At 41.9% G+C, this 19,591-nt stretch overlaps 1 protein-coding gene across 1 annotated transcript in view; it reads right to left on the reverse strand.

Annotated features, from left to right (window-relative positions):
- The window catches only part of LOC311131052 (speckle-type POZ protein), a 32,791-nt gene that overhangs the window by 11,310 nt on the left and 1,890 nt on the right, over positions 1-19,591 (reverse strand). The gene's annotated exons all lie outside the window — the stretch shown is intronic.

The following is a 19,591-nucleotide window of genomic DNA, read 5'->3' on the forward strand; positions in this document are numbered from 1 at the left end:
GAAATGCTTACTTACAGCCCTTAACCAACAGTGCATTTATTTTAATAAAAAAGTAAAATAAAACAACAAAAAAGTGTTGAGAAAAAAAGTAGGGAGGCTATATATACAGGGGGGTACCGGTGCAGAGTCAATGTGCGGGGGCACCGGCTAGTTGAAGTAATATGTACATGTGGGTAGAGTTAAAGTGACTATGCATAAATAATTAACAGAGTAGCAGCAGCGTAAAAAGATGGGGTGGGGGGGCAGTGCAAATAGTCCGGGTAGCCATGATTAGCTGTTCAGGAGTCTTATGGCTTGGGGGTAGAAGCTGTTGAGAAGTCTTTTGGACCTAGACTTGGCACTCCGGTACCGCTTGCCGTGCGGTAGCAGAGAGAACAGTCTATGACTAGGGTGGCTGGAGTCTTTGACAATTTTGAGGGCTTTCCTCTGACACCGCCTGGTATAGAGGTCCTGGATGGCAGGAAGCTTGGCCCCAGTGATGTACTGGGCCGTACGCACTACCCTCTGTAGTGCCTTGCGGTCGGAGGCCAAGCAGTTGCCATACCAGGCGGTGATGCAACCAGTCAGGATGCTCTCGATGGTGCAGCTGTAGAATTTTTTGAGGATCTGAGGACCCATGCCGAATCTTTTCAGTCTTCTGAGGGGGAATAGGCTTTGTCGTGCCCTCTTCACGACTGTCTTGGTGTGTTTGGACCATGATAGTTCGTTGGTGATGTGGACACCAAGGAACTTGAAGCTCTCAACCTGTTCCACTACAGCCCCGTCGATGAGAATGGGGGCGTGCTCAGTCCTCTTTTTTTTCCTGTAGTCCACAATCATCTCCTTTGTCTTGGTCACGTTGAGGGAGAGGTTGTTATCCTGGCACCACACGGCCAGGTCTCTGACCTCCTCCCTATAGGCTGTCTCATCATTGTCGGTGATCAGGCCTACCACTGTTGTGTCGTCGGCAAACTTAATGATGGTGTTGGAGTCGTGCCTGGCCATGCAGTCATGGGTGAACAGGGAGTACAGGAGGGGACTGAGCACGCACCCCTGAGGGGCCCCCGTGTTGAGGATCAGTGTGGCAGATGTGTTGTTACCTACCCTTACCACCTGGGGGCGGCCCGTCAGGAAGTCCAGGATCCAGTTGCAGAGGGAGGTGTTTAGTCCCAGGATCCTTAGCTTAGTGATGAGCTTTGAGGGCACTATGGTGTTGAATGCTGAGCTGTAGTCAATGAATAGCATTCTCACGTAGGTGTTCCTCTTGTCCAGGTGGGAAAGGGCAGTGTGGAGTGCAATAGAGATTGCATCATCTGTGGATCTGTTGGAGCGGTATGCAAATTGGAGTGGGTCTAGGGTTTCTGGGATAATGGTGTTGATGTGAGCCATGACCAGCCTTTCAAAGCACTTCATGGCTACAGACGTCGACAGCGGACGATTGATGGCCATTGCCGGGCCACTCCAGGATCAATAGCCGCCACAATGGCAATTAGGTCTCAAAATGAACTGTAAATAAACAAGGGTGAGAGCTACTCGTGTGGAATTCGCTGCCAACAGACTGTAGACCTCCCAAGCGCTAGCGAGCCACACACCGAGTCGTGAGCACATGCACACACGAACAGTTTGTTGGCCTACTGCTCACTGAATGAGAAATGATGCACAATTAGCCTAGCTAACAAAATTACTCTGTTTTCTTAGCAGAGTGACAGTATACACTACATGACCAAAAGTATGTGGACACCAGCTCGTCAAACATCTCATTCCAAAATCATGGCCATTATTATGGAGTTGGTCCCCCCTTTGCTGCTATAACAGTCTTCACTCATCTGGGTAGGCTTTCCACTAGATGTTGGAACATTGCTGTGGGGACTTGCTTCCATTCAGCCACAGGGGCATTAGTGAGGTCGGGCACTGATGTTGGGCGATTAGGCCTGGCTCGCAGTCAGCGTTCCAATTCATCCCAACGGTGTGCAATGGGGTTGAGGTCAGGGCTCTGTGCAGGCCAGTCAAGTTCTTCCAAACCACTTTTGTATGGACCTAGCTTTGTGCACGTCGGCATTGTCATGCTGAAACAGGAAAGGACCTTCCCCAAACTGTGGCCACAGAATCATCTACAATGTCATTGTATGCTGTAGCATTAAGATGTCCCTTCACTGGAACTTAGGGGCCTAGCCAGAAGCTTGAAAAACAGCCCCAGACCATTTTCCTCCTCCACCAAACTTTACAGTTGGCACTATGCATTGGGGCAGGTAGCGTTCTCCTTGCATCCGCCAAACCCAGATTTGTCCGTTGGACTGCCAGATGGTGAAGCGTGATTTATCACTCCAGAGAACTCGTTTCCACTGCTCCAGAGTCCAATGGCAGCGAGCTTTACGCCACTCCAGCCGACGCTTGGCATTGCGCATGGTGATCTTAGACTTGTGTGCGGCTGCTCGGCCATGGAAACCCATTTCATGAAGCTCCCGAGGAATAGCTCTTGTCCACATACTTTTGTTCAACAGTTGTTCAAAATTAGAGGCTCAATACAAAGAGATTGAACCGGATCTTGAAAACTCAGTCGGTATTTTTTAAATCTTCCGTTTTGGACTTGTGTCAATGTATGGCTCATGCATGTATAATTAACCATCTGTTATCTTCTCCTGGCTGAGAAAAAGCCACACAATCCTTACATTCAATGCATTAAATATTTAGGGCACGCGAGTTGCACACTCATTCCTTTCACAGTGAACTCGCACTTACAAATGTGTAAGATATCATTCAATTTGTAGGACATAACATATACAAAATGGATGATGGACATCTACAAATTCATACATATCATATGAAACGTAACATAGCATATTAAATGGAGGGATACAAATGTACGTGTTACGTTAAAAGATCATTGTCAACCCCGATCAGAAACAGTGCTTACAACCTTTATCTCCTAAAATGTGTCGCTGATTAATTTAGTTGGCATTTTGGAATATATTGAGCAATAAGCTATACGTTTTTTACCAGGCGCATTCCGTGTATTTATCCCATTGGTTACAATACACATAACTTTTATGTGCTAGAGAAATATACTGAAGCAAACCTTCACCCACTTTTTAGATAAGAAAAATATCGACCTGGGCAATTCCACGATACCTGAATTTAACTTGTATGTACAGTACCAGTCAAAGGTTTGGACACACCTACTCATTCAAGGGTTTTTCTTTATTTTTACTATTTTCTACATTGTAGAATAATAGTGAATACATCAAAACTATGGAATAACACATATGGAATAATGTAGTAACCAAAAAAGTGTTAAACAAATCAAAATATATTTTATATTTGAGATTCTTCAAAGTAGCCACCCTTTGCCTTGATAACAGCTTTGCACACGCTTGGCATTCTCTCAACCAGCTTCATGAGAAATTATTTTCCAACAGTCTAGAAGGAGTTCCCACATATGCTGAGCACTTGTTGGCTGCTTTTCCTTCACTCTGCGGTCCAACTAATCCCAAACCATCTCAAATCGGGTGAGTGTGGAGGCCAGGTCATCTGATGCAGCGCGCCATCACTTCCCTTCTTGGTAAAATAGCCCTTACACAGCCTGGAGGTGTGTTTTGGGTCATTGTCCTGTTGAAAAACAAATTATAGTCCCACTAAGCGCAAACCAGATGGGATGGTGTATCGCTGCAGAATGCTGTGGTAGCCATGCTGGTTAAGTGTGCCTTGAATTCTAAATAATTCACAGACAGTGTCACCAGCAAAGCACCCCCACACCATCACACCTCCATGCTTCACAGTGGGAACCACTTCCGGAGATCATCCGTTCACCTACTCTGCATCTCACAAAGACACAGTGGTTGGAACCAAAAATCTCACATTTTGTACTCATCAGACCAAAAGGACAGATTTCCACCGGTCTAATGTCCATTGCTCGTGTTTCTTGGCCCAAGCAAGTCTCTTCTTCATATTGGTGTCCTTTAGTAGTGGTTTCTTTGCAGTCTCTTCTGAAGAGTTGATGTTGAGATGTGTCACTTGAACTCTGTGAAGCATTTATTTGGGCTGCAATTTCTGAGGCTGGTAACTCTAATGAATGTATCCTCTGCAGCAGAGGTAACTCTGGGTTTTCCTTTCCTGTGGCGGTCCTCATGAGAGCCAGTTTCATCATAGCGCTTGATGTTTTTTGTGACTGCACTGGAAGAAACTTTCAATGTTCTTGAAATGTTCCATATTGACGGACCTTCATGTGTTAAAGCAATGATGAACTGTCATTTCTCTTTGCTTATTTTAGCTGTTCTTGCCATAATATGGACTTGGTCTTTTACCAAATAGGGCTATCTTCTGTATACCACCCCTACCTTGTCACAACACAATTGAAATGCATTCCAGATGACTACCTCATGAAGCTGGTTGAGAGAATGCCAAGAGTGTGCAAAGCTGTCATCAAGGCAAAGGGTGGCTATTTGAAGAATCTCAAATCTAAAATATATTTGGATTAGTTTAACACTTTTTTGGTTACTACATGATTCCATATGTGTTATTTCATAGTTTTGATGTCTTCACTATTTTTCTACAATGTAGAAAACAGTAAAAATAAAGAAAATCTTTGACTGGTTCTGTATATGGGGGATACAACGATCCCAGCTCTGCAGATTTTGCTGTAAAGAGACAGAACATTAGATCATTTGTTTTGGTACTGTCCATATGTAGCTTGTTTTTGGTCGCAGGTTCAGGAACGGCTGAAGAATTGCAACATTTACCTGGAGCTAACTCTACAAATAGCACTGCTGGGTGATTTGAAAAGTCATAGTCAATCGATCAATAATATAATAATACTCTTAGCAAAAAATATTTTTTATTTACAAATCAGTAAAATCTATGAGAATAGAAAGGTTCAGAACTTTTGTGAAATATCACAGCACAGTTGAAAACTATATGGCAAATAGAAATCAAAACTGGATGGTGTTCAGAGATAGATGGTTGTGGTTAAGTGGAGCTGAAGGATGGGACTAAAAACAAACAAAAGGTAACTATTGTAAAATATACTGTGTCTGTAAAACGTATATAGTATGTATAAACTGGAAGTAGCAACCTAAGTGTTGTTTTTCATTAGTTTACTCCAATTAGGGGAGGGATGGTAAGGTTAGGGGAAAATAATAAAGGAAAATATTAAAATATGTTTATATACCAAAAAAATGGGGGATTGGAAATGATGCAGACAATTACATTGATGGAAGCCACAATCTATCTGCAATATTATATTTTGTTTTCAAAAGAACAGAATTAGACTTGGCAAAATGCAGAGAATTGCAAGAAATTTGCTTTAAAATTGCAAAACGTTCTCAGCTCCATTGCAGAATATGTAAAACCGCAGGAAATTTGATTTAAAACTGCAACATTTTCGCTCAGCGGCATGGAGAAATGTGTAGAATTGCAGGAAATTGGCTTAAACAGTCCTCTACACCACCAAGATGGGGGGCCTCTGCACCCGGGCCAACTGCACCCCCGCCACGCCCATCACCTAAGCCCCTTTTGGATCCAGAAAAAACGTGTTGAACAAAAGAAAAGAACGAAAAATGCAATTATGTAATTCTGAGCCATCATTCAACAGAGCAGTACAGGCTTGTGTTGCGCTTAATTAACCTGTAGTCTATTTGACCGAAGCACCACCACCACTCGTTATATTGTACAGCGAAGGCTGCAGCAGAAGCAAACTCCTTTGTTGGCCACTTTAGCCCATGCGCATTGGCTGGTGAACGGCTGGCTCACGGAGAAAATTGTAAAGGCTCTATTTTTTTTTTTTATAAGTACGCCATGTTAATATTATTTCACACCTTGATAGCTCTTCTTGGTCTATAAAAAATAAATCTGAGCTGAATGCAAAGTCACAGGAAGCATGAGCTGCATTCATTCATATGGGCAGAATATTGTATAAAATATTCGGATGGTTCAAGGCCAACATTAGGTTGTTTCAATTTTTTTCTAAACTTTGTAACATGACTAGCTATAGAAATGGAAACATTGTGATTTTAGTGTGCAAAGAACAGCTAGCTGGGGAACTCATTTAAACACGCCTATAGGCCTACAATATCTAGGCCTATATCTAGTTTCTACAGTGTTGACAGAATAAATACAGGAAAGTGTCCAGACTGTGTGCTGATTAGACTTGGGCGGTATCCAGATAGTCATACCGACCTTGTGCCATACCGGGATATTCGGTAATACCGGCACTGAACACAAGGGGCACCAATTTCAAACCTCAGTTAGTAATCCAAAGGTTAGCAATGCTAACAAGTACATGTACATTCCCATAGAGAATGCTAACTAAATGCTAATGAGCGCACCAAACATTTTATAGTCTCTGACCTAAACTATTTGCAGGACCGACATCCCAGCTCCTAAAGTTAAACAACTAACTAAAAAAATGCTACTCACAGTTTGCTGCACCCACAAAACAAATATTAGACAGCAAGGCTCTTGATTCAGGAAGTGATTCTTTGCTGTTACCAAGCAAAGCTTTATTTTGGAAGGAACAAACCACTTAGCTAACTAGCTACTAAATTAGCAAACCAAATTCACAACTGCAGAGCATTTTAGTACATTTTACACAGTTAACTTAATAGTTATAAGATATCTAGCTGGCAAACATTTAATTGTGAATTTCATACTGTTACTAGATCACCTGGCGCGTGCTGCACAACAGTGAGTGATTCACAAGGCTCCGGTCTCTCGTCGTTGTGTACTTGTAAACAAACACCACGTGACTGGGGACTAGCGGTAAGCTTCATAATGAAAAATTGTGACATGTGAAATGAAGGCGGCGATCTTCTTTATCGCCTAATGTATTGCACAAGTTGACTGCAGGTATTTCCTTAAAAGGGATACTTCGGGATTTTGGCAATGAGGCCCTTTATCTACTTCCCCAGAGTCAGATGAACTCGTGGATACCATTTTTATGTCTGTGTCCAGTATGAAGGAAGTTGGAGGTAGTTTCACGAGCACATCGATGGTGCGGTTAACGGCTACTGGATGTTTTCACGTTTCTGTACGTCAGATTGGACACCTAGTCCACTGTGCACAATTGTGTAGGCTATTGCGCAACACCCAACGGTATTTTCCTTTCCATTATTCAGGACATTTATAATGACAAATGAGTCGCCTTGTGGGCTTATAAACAAAATTCTTTGGTAATAAGGTTATGAAATGTCATGACAAAGAAATATTAAATTATAGTCCTAGATCTATTGTTGTTGGACCCAATGTGTCTCTCGTCACTGATGTCAATGAATGAATGGTGGGTGATCGAATTGTTCATGTGACTTGATTTAATTATGTGAATAGCCTAATGATAAGGATGATGGTGAGAGCCCATTAAAAAATTGATTGTAGTCCCCTTAATCATACGATATTGTTATATTGTGTCTCTAAAATCACAATGTTTCAATTTTATTTTTTTATTGAAACATCCAAATGTCTGCCTTTTACCAGTTCATTCCCCCCCATCCCCCGCATTAACTGTTTTATTTTCATAACTGATCAAAATTCCCTATGCTATAGCCTATATAAAATATTCTGCCTATATGAACACATTTATTTTAGGCCATATAAAGAACAGCTCTGCATGATTTAATAAAAGACAAACAAAAACAGGCAATAGCCTAAAGCTCACTTCACAGTTACCCCGCCAAATAAGCCTACAAGGAAACCGATGTACCTAGACGATGTTGAGTGCGCGGGGGGAGTCTTTATGCAGCGTAGTACCTTCCACAAAGTTTTGCTCGACAAAAATACACATAAGCCTATTTGACAGATCCCATAAAACCATGCAAAATTAGAGGTTAGAGCAGTACTGCCGGAACATGGTTTCCGTTAGGAAAATGTGGTGCCTGCAGTATTTTAATTTACCGGACATTGAAGACATTTACTGGAGCCATATGCATTGGGTACGTAACCTGATTAGTGCGTAACCACAGTGCTCAGAATGACAGAAATCACATTTCGATTATTGTAATTCATCTTAATAGAACATGCAACTTGAGGATGCAAAGTCGTGCGTCCTTCTTACCAAATTCCGATGCGCAAGTTGAAGATCGAATAATTGTCCACATTCACATTTCCTCAGCCAACAAGACAAATAAACAACGGCAAAATCACTAGCCTATGTAAATCTACTATCTCCCATAGTAGAAAAAGTGTACTTATTTTATTGGTCAGCTTGTCGTTCTGTGCGAATAATAAATAGCCTACTCCAAACAGACTCTGGGACAATTGTGGAACGATGGATCCCATATTCATACAACCAGTAGTCCTTATAAAAAATTAAAAAAAACATTTAGCAGTGAGGCTCATACAACAGATCAGAACGTTTAGCATAAAATTATTAACTATTATTTCTTCACATTATAAGCGCAGCAATGCGCAAAAGGCAGTAAACTGCACGCAAATGTTAGTTCCATAATGCAATTAGCCGGAAAACACCTATGTCAAAAGCACACCGCACATGCGAGCGGTTTCATGAGACATGTTTTATAGGCAAAATATCTAAATCTGATCCGTCAAAAGTCAAATTTGGGGCAAAAATATAATAGTTGGGCTGCCTGTGTAAATGTAGCCAGAGATACCTTGTATAGGCTAATCCACAAACAGGTAATAGAATGTAGGCTAGTTCTGGTCACCTAATAGGGTCATATTGCCTCATATTGAACCAATTCCTCCAGTAAAACATTTTCAGGAAGAGAAGAGGTCCTTTCCATCAAGCCCAAAATAAATATTTTAGTTAAAAACATAGAAATGCTTCAAAACAGCAAAAGTCAATTTATTTTGAGCAATTGCAATTAAAATCAGGGACAAAATGCCATTTCAAAACCCAATTACCTTTACAGATTAAGGAGTAGAAGTGGTCCTCTGTAGCTCAATTGGTAGAGCATGGCGCTTGTAACGCCAGGGTAGTGGGTTCGATCCCCGGGACCACACATACGTAAAAATGTATGCACACATGACTGTAAATCGCTTTGGATAAAAGCGTCTGCTAAATGGAATATTATTATATTATTATATTATACAGGCATTTTAGGTGGCAATGTCCAGAAAATAAACCACTAACTTGTCAAAGTGTCATCGAACACAGGGTCTATGTCAGTGTTTTCGCTGCATTCATTCACCTGTGGCGATACGCCACGGCAAAATCATTGCCGCCACCAGTGGCGACCCGTCATTCAGTGCAGGTGGGTCAGAGCCCCACCAGTTAATTTGCCTGTTTTGCATGTTATTTGGGCATTAATACGTGTCACATATATGTTTGCAAACAATGTAAAAAAAAGTATAATAACAACATTGAGTTAATAAAGCCACATTCAAATATTGTCTATTGTTTTGCTTTCCTGAGTAAGGCAGCTACAAAATGCAGGTGTTTCAGCCTAGCTCAGTGCTTTCTGTGGTGGTGGGGCAGCCAGCAAAAAATACATAGCGTATGGGTTGGTCATATTCTCTAGTTGCGCCGTGATTGGCTTAGTGCTCTGTCACTCATGGGGACACTACGTCACAGCAAAATCTACGGGGAGAGCTCAAAAATTCAAGCCCCTTGGGTGCTGCCATAGAGTTACATTAGAAGTGCCCATCCAAGAAGGCTCAAGGTCATTGGCCACAGATAAAATGTCAAATCACGTTATATCTACCGTAGCTTTGATTGGACTGATCATGTAAACATCATACTTTCAAAATCTTTGCTAGCAAGCAGTCATCATCATGAATCATGTGGAAAATCTACTGGCAAATCCTTTTCAATCCTTGTCATATGAAGAGAAATTATAGATCAAACGTATCGGTGCTCATCGGCCATTGGACATAAACATTAAACAACAAGTTGGAAATCGGTTTGGAAGTCTGGCAAAGCAATCACTAGCCTGCTATTCAGTGGAGTTGGTGTGTGGTCCAAGTCTGGGTTTAAGAGTCTCTTTTCCAAGCTTAAAAGGATATGCACTCTAAAATGGCGCAGGAGGAGATGGCTGCCGTTTTACGGCCCTCTAACCAATTGTACTATTATGTGTGTTATTTCGCGTTATTTGTAATTTATTCTGTACATCATTTTCTGTCACCATCTCTTATGACCAAAAAGAGCTTCTGGAGATCAGGACAGCGATTACTCAACTCGTATTGGACGAATACTTTTTCTTCAACGAGTCGGACACAAAGGATATTCTACAGACACCCGACAAGGCCCAAATCCCCGTCATCCGCATGAGAAAGAGACGGAGATATCGTGGACCCTTGTAAAGATCCGATGGCGAGCGAGTTAACTGGCTCTTTCATCAATCCTATTAGCCAACATTCAATCATTTGAAAATAAATTGGACGACCTAAGATCAAGGTTATCCTACCAACGGGACATTAAAAACTGTAATATCTTATGTTTCAACAAGTCGTGGCTGAACGACGACATGGATAAAATACAGCTGGCGGGATATACGCTACATCGGCAGGACAGAACAGCTGACTCCGGTAAGACAAGTAGTGGCGGTCTGTGTATATTTCTAAACAATAGCTGGTGCATAAAATTTAATACTAAGGAAGTCTCGAGGTTTTGCTCGCCTGAGTTAGAGAATCTCATGAAAAGCTGTAGACCACACTATTTACCAATTTTTTTTGTAGCTGTCTATTTACCACCACAAACCGATGCTGGCACAAAGATTGCACTCAATGAGCTGTATAAGGCCATAAGCAAACAGGAAAACACTCATCCAGAGGCAGCGCTCCTAGTGGCCGGGGACTTTAATGCAGGGAAACTTCAATCCGTTCTACCTAATTTCTACCAGCATGTTAAATGTACAAATACACTGGCTCCGACGCTCATCGGATGTGGCAGGGCTTGAAAACTATTAGACTACAAACGGGAAGCACAGCTGCGAGCTGCCCAGTGACACAAGCCTACCAGACGAGCTAAATCACTTCTATGCTCGCTTCGAGGCAAGCAACACTGAAGCATGCATGAGAGCATCAGCTGTTCCGGATGACTATGTGATCACGCTCTCCATAGCCGATGTGAGTAAGCAGGTCAACATTCACAAGGCCAGACGGATTACCAGGATGTGTACTCCGAGCATGCGGAGTACACATGTCCCTGACTGAGTGTGTAATACCAACATGTTTCAAGCAGACAACCATAGTCCCGGTGCCCAAGAACACTAAGAACCTGCCTAAATTACTACGGACCCGTAGCACTCACGTCTGTAGCCATGAAGTGCTTTGAAAGGCTGGTCATGGCTCACATCAACACCATTATCCCAGAAACCCTAGGTCCACTCCAATTTGCATACCACCCCAACAGATCCACAGATGATGCAATCTCTATTGCACTCCACACTGCCCTTTCCCACCAGGACAAAAGGAACACCTACGTGAGAATGCTATTCATTGACTACAGCTCAGTGTTCAACACCATAGTGCCCTCAAAGCTCATCACTAAGTCACCGTTATAGTGCAATTAGTCGTAGACTGTTCTCTCTGCTACCGCACGGCAAGTGGTACCGGAGTGCCAAGTCTAGGTCCAAAAGGGTCCTTAACAGCTTCTACCCTCAAATGGCCACCAGGACTATTCGCATTGACACCCCCCCATTTGTTTTTACACTGCTGCTACTCGCTGTTTATCTATGCATAGTCACTTTACCCCTACCCATAGTGGGGGAAAAAGTATTTAGTCAGTCACCAATTGTGCAAGTTCTCCCACTTAAAAAGATGAGAGAGGCCTGTAATTTTCATCATAGGTACACGTCAACTATGACAGACAAAATGAGAAAAGAAAATCACATTGTAGGATTTTTAATGAATTTATTTGCAAATTATGGTGGAAAATAAGTATTTGATCACCTACAAACAAGCAAGATTTCTGGATCTCACAGACCTGTAACTTCTTCTTTAAGAGGCTCCTCTGTCCTCCACTCGTTACCTGTATTAATGGCACCTGTTTGAACTTGTTATCAGTATAAAAGACACCTGTCCACAACCTCAAACAGTCACACTCCAAACTCCACTATGGCCAAGACCAAAGAGCTGTCAAAGGACACCAGAAACAAAATTGTAGACCTGCACCAGGCTGGGAAGACTGAATCTGCAATAGGTAAGCAGCTTGGTTTGAAGAAATCAACTGTGGGAGCAATTATTAGGAAATGGAAGACATACAAGACCACTGATAATCTCCCTCGATCTGGGGCTCCACACAAGATCTCACCCCGTGGGGTCAAAATGATCACAAGAACGGTGAGAAAAAATCCCAGAACCACACGGGGGGACCTAGTGAATGACCTGCAGAGAGCTGGGACCAAAGTAACAAAGCCTACCATCAGTAACACACTACGCCGCCAGGGACTCAAATCCTGCAGTGCCAGACGTGTCCCCCTGCTTAAGCCAGTACATGTCCAGGCCCGTCTGAAGTTTGCTAGAGTGCATTTGGATGATCCAGAAGAGGATTGGGAGAATGTCATATGGTCAGATGAAACCAAAATAGAACTTTTTGGTAAAAACTCAACTAGTCGTGTTTGGAGGACAAAGAATGCCGAGTTGCATCCAAAGAACACCATACCTACTGTGAAGCATGGGGGTGGAAACATCATGCTTTGGGGCTGTTTTTCTGCAAAGGGACCAGGACGACTGATCCGTGTAAAGGAAAGAATGAATGGGGCCATGTATCGTGAGATTTTGAGTGAAAACCTCCTTCCATCAGCAAGGGCATTGAAGATGAAACGTGGCTGGGTCTTTCAGCATGACAATGGTCCCAAACACACCGCCCGGGCAACGAAGGAGTGGCTTCGTAAGAAGCATTTCAAGGTCCTGGATTGGCCTAGCCAGTCTCCAGATCTCAACCCCATAGAAAATCTTTGGAGGGAGTTGAAAGTCTGTGTTGCCCAGCGATAGCCCCAAAACATCACCGCTCTAGAGGAGATCTGCATGGAGGAATGGGCCAAAATACCAGCAACAGTGTGTGAAAACCTTGTGAAGACTTACAGAAAACGTTTGACCTGTGTCATAGCCAACAAAGGGTATATAACAAAGTATTGAGAAACTTTTGTTATTGACCAAATACTTATTTTCCACCATAATTTGCAAATAAATTCATAAAAAATCCTACAATGTGATTTTCTGGAGAAAATAAATCTCATTTGTCTGTCATAGTTGACGTGTACCTATGATGAAAATTACAGGCCTCTCATGTTTTTAAGTGGGAGAACTTGCACAATTGGTGGCTGACTAAATACTTTTTTTCCCCACTGTACATGTACAAATTACCTCGACTATTACGTACCCCCGCACATTGACTTGGTACCGGTACCCCCTGTATATAGCCTCGTGATTTTATTGTGTTACTTTATTTTACATTTTTAGTTTATTTAGCAAATCATTTCTTAACCATTTTCTTAAAGAAGAAGTACAGGCAGGGGTCGTGCTACCAACGGTGGCGTTATACCCCAAGTTACCCTAACAGTTAGGCCTACATTATATTCACTGTGTTCATGTACGTTTTTGGGGATATAAAATTAATCAATATAATGCTACTTACTTAAAAAGATCACATTTGAGATCTAGCTAATGATTAGCTCAACAGGCTAAATGCATATAGGCTGAAGCATGGGGTTGCCCATTTATAGCCACTATGGTGCTATCAGTTGGGCTACAGGTGATTACGCATATTGTTAATAGCATACCTGATAATATGGACCATGCATTGTAGAACTGGGGGATATGGACAAAAATCCATGTTGAGATAAATTGCCTGAATTGATGTGATAACGATAAAGAGAACGATTTGTTTATAACATTTGTTTGTATTATCCTTTAAACTACTACTACTCCTACTACTACAACTACACTGAACAAAACTATAAAACACAACAATTAAAGATTTTACTGAGTTACAGTTCATATAAGAATATCAGTCAATTGAAATAAATTAATGGCCCTAATCTATGGATTTCACATGACTGGTAATATAGATATGCATCTGTTGGTCACAGATAACTATTTTTTTTTTTAAAGGTAGGGGCGTGGATCAGAAAACCAGTCAGTATCTGGTGTGACCACCATTTGCCTCACCATTGCGACATCTCCATCGCATAGAATTGATCAGGCTGTTGATTGTGGCCTGAGGAATGTTGTCCCACTCATCTTCAATGGCTGTGCGAAGTTGCTGGATATTGCCGGGAAGTGGAACACGCTGTTGTACACGTCGATCCACAGCATCCAAAACATGCTCAATGGGTGACATGTCTGGTGAATATGCAGGCCATGGAAGAACTGGGACTTTTTCAGCTTCCAGGAACAGTGTACAGATCCTTACGACATGGGGCATTGCATTATCATGCTGAAACATGAGGTGATGACGGCATATGAATTGCACACCTCAGGATCTTGTCACGGTATCTCTGTGAATTCAAATTGACATAGATAAAATGCAATTGTGTTAGTTGTCCGTAGCTTATGCCTGCCCAAAACATAACCCCACCATGGGGTACTCTGTTCACAACGTTGACATCAGCAAACCGCTCGCCCACATGACGCCATACACGGTGTCTCCCATCTGCTCAGTACAGTTGAAACCGGGATTCATCCGTGAAGAGCACACTTCTCCAGCGTGCCAGTGGCCATCTAAGGTGAGCATTTGCCTACTGAAGTCGGTTACGACGCCGAACTGCAGTCAGGTCAAGACCCTGATGAGGACGACGAGCACGCAGATGAGCTTCCCTGAGAGAGTTTCTGACAGTTTGTACAGAAATTCTTCCGTTGTGCAAACCCACAGTTTCATCGGCTGTCCGGGTGGCTGGTCTCAGACGATCCCGCAGGTGAAAAAGGCGGATGTGGTGGTCTTAGGCCGGCGTGGTGACACATGGTCTGCGGTTCTGTGGCCGGTTAGACGTACTGCCAAATTCTCTAAAACGACGTTGGTAGAGAAATGAACATTAAAATGAATCGGGCAACAGCTCTGGTGGACATTCCTGCAGTCAGCATGCCAATTGCACGCTCCCTCAAAACTTCATACATCTGTGGCATTGTGTTGTGTGACAAAACTGCACATTTTAGAGTGGCCTTTTATTGTCCCCAGCACAAGGTGCACCTGCGTAATGATCATGCTGTTTATTCAGCATTTTGATATGCCACACTTGTCTGGTGGATGGATTATCTTGGCAAAGGAGAAATGCTCACAAAAAGGGATGTAAACAAATGTGCACAAAATGAGATAAATAAGCTTTTGGTGCGTATGGAACATTTCTGGGATCTTTTATTTCAGCTCATGAAACATGGTTGCGTTTATATTTTTGTTCAGTATAGTTTGGTCGTTGTAGCAATCAATTGTCCCATTAGCTAACTTATTTCATTTCAAACTTTACATTTCTCTAATACAGTATAGGCTACTTATCGTAATGAAGGATATCAGAAAAATGTCTGCCATAAGTGATCGGTATGGTTGGTGTCGATAATTTTTGGTTTATCATCCCAGCTCTAATGCATAGGCTTTATGCATGGTTCATTATATTAAAATAATTTTACCAATAGCCTATGTCATTTCTGGAGGTGGAATTATATTTTAGATAGTGGTCAGCATAATTAATTTTTCATTAACTTTGGAGTAGAATATCCTTTAAAAAAGTCACCAGAACTGAGCTTCTCAGTCCTGAGCGTCTCTTTCTGATGCATTGGTCTATTTCCAATGCATCAGTCATTGATGACTGCGCTAAGTCACGGACAAAACCTTAAAACAATAATTGGGCAATTCCACGGCAGGAAGGCAAGGAAATAATTTTGGTATCTCAGATTGTTCTGGCAACTCTCACATATAAACTTAATTGGGAGGAAGGATGTTTGAATTAAATGTTAAATTTACCACAAACCATTTTTGTTAGGCCCTTTTTAAACCTAGATCCTATGATCCATGAAACGTACATGATAGACAAAATATTGGTGTCATTATACTTCTTATAGTGTGCTCTAAAATATGGAGTATGTTTAGATTCTGAAATACATTAGAGATTAATATTAAAATTATTCATATGAATCTCAAAAGTACACTTTTTGAATTTGTTAATTTTTTTATTAAAATATTGTTTTTAAACAATATACTCTACAGGTAGGCTACATCAAATTTCCAGAGGGGGTCCTCTGGTACTTTTGAAGTTATGATTAGTTTTACGAGCACCACCAACACAGTGGCGCAGTGATCTAAGGCACTGCATTGCAGTGCTAGCTGTGCCACTAGAGATCCTTGTTCGAATCCAGGCTCTGTCGTAGCCGGCCGCGACCGGGAGACCCATGGGGCGGCGCACAATTGGCCCAGGGTAGGGGAGGGAATGGCCGGCAGGGATGTAGCTCAGTTGGTAGAGCATGGCATTTGCAACGCCAGGGTTGTAGGTTCGATTCCAGTATGTAAAAAAATAATAAAAAAAGATGTATGCACGCACTAACTGTAAGTCGCTCTGGATAAGAGCGTCTGCTAAATGACTAAAATGTAAAATGTGATGGGGGGATGTATTCGAAGGGAACTTCCTCTGCGGGTGATTTGCTGAATGTGATTGGTTAATGACCTACAATGTAAATATCTATAATGGGTCAAATCTTCAAAAGTAGCAGAGCACCCACTCTGGCAATTTGACATGTTTGAAGAGTATATTGTTGCAAACAATATGTCTAAAAATAAGCTCAATTAAAAAGGGTACTTTTGAGATATTCATATTTATTATGTTGAATAAATGAATGTGAAAACTTTTATTCCAGAATCTAGACATACTACATATTTTAGAGCACATTATAAGGAGTCTGTTTAATGTGCTGTTACCGGACCACAGGTTCTTACAAGAGGCATGTACAGGTTTAATAGCGGCCTAAAATGGCCACTTTCCTCGTGTGTAACTGCCCAATTGGTACAGGGACTGGAAATCGATCGCACGGCGCATATTGGGGCTCTATGGGAGAGATTTGATATTCTGCTCTTGCTCATAGGACTCCTCCTTTCATAAAAACTAAATCTCAGAAAAGGTTTGAACTATTGATTTTTGTAACCGCGATCATCTGGCCTCTCTTTCATCCCTGAATTTGCGTAACCCTACAAATTAATTTAAGGGGATTTGTGTACTTCCTCACACAAATCCCTTCACCTTTACTCAGCAAAGGAGGTTATGGGGAGGGGAAGAGAGACTTCATGCATACAGTGCATTCGGAAAGTATTCAGACCCCTTGACTTTGTCCACATTCTGTTACGTTACAGCCTTATTCTAGAATTGATTAAATTGTTTTTTTTTCCCCTTCTCGTCAATCTACCAAATCAAAAACAGATTTAGAAATCTTTGCAAATTTATTGGAAACCACCCCCGGAAATATCACATTTACATATGTATTCAGACCATTTACTCAGTACTTTGTTGAAGCATCTTTGGCAGCCTCGTGACTTCTTGGGTATGACGCTACAAACTTGGCACACCTGTATTTGTGGAGTTTCTCCCATTCTTCTCTGCAGATCCTCTCAAGCTCTGTCAGGTTGGACGGAGAGCATCGCTCCACAGCTATTTTCAGGTCTCTCCAGAGATGTTCGATCGGGTTCAAGTCCGGGCTCTGGCTGGGCCACTCAAGGACATTCAGAGACCTGTCCCAAAGCCACTCCTGTGTTGTCTTGGCTGTGTGCTTAGGGTCGTTGGCTAGTTGGAAGGTGAACCTTCGCCCCAGTCTGTGGTCCTGAGCGCTCTGGAGCAGGTTTTCATCAAGGATCTCTCTGTACTTTGCTCCGTTCATCTTTCCGTCGAGCCTGACTAGTCTCCCAGTCCCTGCCGCTGAAAAACATTCCACAGCACGATGCTGCTGCCACCACACTTTACCGTAGGGATGGTGCCAGGTTTCCTCTAGACATGACGCTTGACATTCAGGCCAAAGAGTTGAATCTTGGTTTCATCAGACCAGAGAAACTTGTTTCTCATGGCCTGAGAGTCCTTTAGGTGCCTTTTGGCAAATCCAAGCGGGCTGTCATGTGCCTTTCACTGAGGAGTGGCTTCCGTCTGGCCACTCTAACCTAAATGCCTGATTGGTGGAGTGCTGCAGAGATGGTTGTCCTTCTGGAAGATTCTCCCATTTCCACAGAGGAACTCTGGAGCTCTGTCAGCGTAACCATCGGGTTCCTGACCCAAGGCCCTTCTCCCCCGATTGCTCAGTTTGGCTGGGTGGCAAGCTCTAGGAAAGGTCTTTGTGGTTCCAAACTTCTTCCATTTAAGAATGATGGAGGCCACTGTGTTATTGGGGACCTTAAATGCTGCAGAAATGTTTTGGTACCCTTCCCCAGATCTGCGCCTCAACACAATCCTATCTCGGAGCTCTACAGACAATTCCTTCGACCTCATGGCTTGGTTTTTGCTCTGACATGCACTGTCACCTGTGGGACCTTATATAGACAGGTGTGTGCCTTTCCAAATCATTTCCAATCAATTGAATTTACCACAGGTGGACTCCAATCAAGTTGTAGAAACATCTCAAGGATGATCAATGGAAACAGGATGCACCTGAGCTCAATTTCGAGTCTCAAAGCAAAGGGTGTGAATACTTATGTAAATAAGGTATTTTTTATTTTTTATAAATGTATGGGGTATTGTGTGTAGATTGATGAGAAAAAAATATATATTTAAATCAATTTTCGAGTTAAGGCTGTAATGTAACAAAATGTGGAAAAAGTCGAGAGTTCTGAATACTTTCCGAATGCACTGTATCTATTGTCTCCAGTCACCTTCTATTTGATGCTATTACTAACGGTGCAGCTGCACCAAGAGGTTACATGGGTAAATCCATTTGTAATTCAATCACTTTTTGACAGCATCCCTTTTGATTTAAACAAAACTTTCCATCCATGTTTGCCCATGGTCAGAAAGTGACATTTTGGACCTGAATACCAAAACATTCAGGAGATAAAGGTGCTCAAAGTTGAGACATCCTTGTCTTCATCACTGGAAAAGATAAACGGTTGAGTTTGAGATCATTTAAAAGCTTACAAACAGGGTTGTCAAACTATTTCATAATTTCTTGGAGAGAAAAAATGACACTTTTTTGTAACCTTTAAAGTAAATTATCTAAAAACGCTTATTGTGCCCGCCATCGGTTTAAACAGAGCATGCAGGGTGGGTGTCATTTCAATCATAGAAATAGAATTCATAGAATGGACCTATCCCTTCAGACCACTGCAATTTAGCTGGGACACCATTGAAATTTAAATTGATATAATTTGTACTTCTAATTACTACCACAAAGATGGCCGTCGGACCATACACCGTCGAATGTCAACTTAAATGGTCATTTCAATTCTATTATCTATATTTTTCAATGATTGCAATAGTTTTCCTATGGACGACAGAGTATAATTTAAAACAGATATTCCCATTCAAGCCAACATTATCTGATATGTGGACCTCCAACCATCTTTGTGGTACCATTTGAAAGTTGAAATTTAAATTGTATTCCCATTTTAGTACATTTATCAGCCAAAACATGACACCCACCCTGTATTGAAGAGCATGTCGTATCTCAACCGATGGCAGGCACAACACAAAAACCTCAGACGATGTAAAATAAGGTCCAAGCTACAACATATGCGAATATGAAAACAATTGTTTTTAAATCATTT

This window comes from Coregonus lavaretus (genome assembly GCF_964263955.1).
Source record: "Coregonus lavaretus genome assembly, chromosome: 1".
Lineage (NCBI taxonomy): Eukaryota > Metazoa > Chordata > Actinopteri > Salmoniformes > Salmonidae > Coregonus > Coregonus lavaretus.